At 52.6% G+C, this 1,721-nt stretch overlaps 1 protein-coding gene across 1 annotated transcript in view; it reads right to left on the bottom strand.

The window, feature by feature from the left end:
* UBE2G2 (ubiquitin conjugating enzyme E2 G2) overlaps window positions 1-1,721 on the bottom strand; it is a 105,059-nt gene that overhangs the window by 75,987 nt on the left and 27,351 nt on the right. The window lies entirely within an intron of this gene.

Genomic DNA, 1,721 nt, shown 5'->3' with positions numbered 1-1,721 from the left:
CCTCACGGAAAGAGAATTACAATGCATCCTGGAACGACCTTCTGAAGCAGTCCCGAATCTGCCGGGCAAGCCCTGAACCAGGCTCTGAGAACGCACGACCGCAGGGCCGGGACAAGGCAACTGGTGACGCTAGGTGGTGACAGCGCACACCCCAGACAGCTACGTTCTTGCGCCAACTCCCTGTCATGGAGCCCGTCAGCTTCAGCCCCTCAAAGCTCCCCTGACCGCCACAGTCACATCGCTCTCCCCTGATCCCCACAGTCACATCCTGGACACCCCTCGGTCTGTCCTCCACACTGCCCCAGAGTGACCCGTCAAAGACCACGCGGGCCACGCTAGCCCTCAGTCACACGAGTCCCTCGGCGGCTGCCCTCGCTCCTGGGAGAAACACCCAAGTCTGTGGAACTGTCGAAGAACTGCACTGGTCTGGCCTCCCCTCCTGTCTCCTCCCTCCTTCCTCAGCTACATCCCTCTACACCCCCCGCCCCGCCCCGAGAGACGCCCGGGAACGCCCACTGCTCTCCCGCACTGCCAGCTTCCCCGGTCCAGCTCGGCCTTTACCATCTGCTCACCGCTGCTTCCCGGTGAGTCCCAAGACCTGTGTCCAGTTCTCTTCTCAAAGCACTCTGGACTGACCAAGTTTTACAACACTGGCAGATCTAACAAACGGTTCTTCTCAAAAATTATTTTTACAAAATAAAAATAGCACATGTCCACTTAACGGTAAGCCCAAGTTTGAATCTATTTGTGTTGATTGTCTGAACATTAAAAAAGAATATCATCAGACTACAACAGAGTCACATAACTCGGTCAGCTTACTGGCCACATCTGCTTCGAACACCGTGTCACTCGCGGGCATTGTCCCGAACGCTTGCATTTACCTTCACTATAACCTTATTAATTTGTGATGACGCACAGTCTTCTTTACAGCTGCATCTCGTGGTTAATCCACTTGAAATCTGCCCTGTGCCATCAAGTCTACCGACCACAAGGTGTTTTCGATCCTCTGTGTCAGTCACCTCAGAGCCTCTCGGGTCCCCCTTCACCTGTGTCTCCCCACTTCCTTTCAGTGGTATCTTTGAAAAACACCTCTTGGATTTTTAAGCAAAATGTGACTCTCCGTTGATACAGTAACACCACATTTGAAAACTCAAAAAGAAGAAACTTTTTATTATGGAAAACTTCAAACACTCTCTGAAAGAGACGGCAGCATGGTGAGTGCCAAAGGCACTTGTCGCCCACCCGGACACCGCCAGCTCACGGCCAGTCCTCTCCAAAGGGCGCGTGCTTCTGAGCACCCCACCACGAGGAGCAGACCACTGCTGTGCTGAGAAAGTTCAAAGCGGTCACCCCAAGGAGGACCTGAACTAGGGACATGTAACCTCATCAGCAGTAGATGACGAGTTCCTAATGAGGGTCTGAGTAGCATCCGAGAGGCCGAGCCCTTCCCGCCAGGCGGGCCGCCCTAGAGCCCACGGTGAGGACGGAGACGTGGTTCACATGGAATCGGCTGGAGAAGTCGAAAGCCTGGGGAAGTCTATAAAGTCTTTCCCGGATTCAACTGGCCTTTAGCTGCCCGATTCATAGAAAAGTAAAGGAAATTGGTTTCGAACCCATTGCTACAAAACAGCACATCTTACTTTTCTTCTCCACAACTATTAAGGTCATGATTATTAGTGGCAGCTACGACCACTTCCAAAAAGGAATGTCACTCTAACTGC

This window comes from Pteropus vampyrus, unplaced genomic scaffold (genome assembly GCF_000151845.1).
Source record: "Pteropus vampyrus isolate Shadow unplaced genomic scaffold, Pvam_2.0 Scaffold296, whole genome shotgun sequence".
In the NCBI taxonomy this organism is placed as follows: domain Eukaryota; kingdom Metazoa; phylum Chordata; class Mammalia; order Chiroptera; family Pteropodidae; genus Pteropus; species Pteropus vampyrus.
Note: the sequence above shows the minus strand (reverse complement) of the source record. Positions and strands in the feature narration are given on the sequence as shown.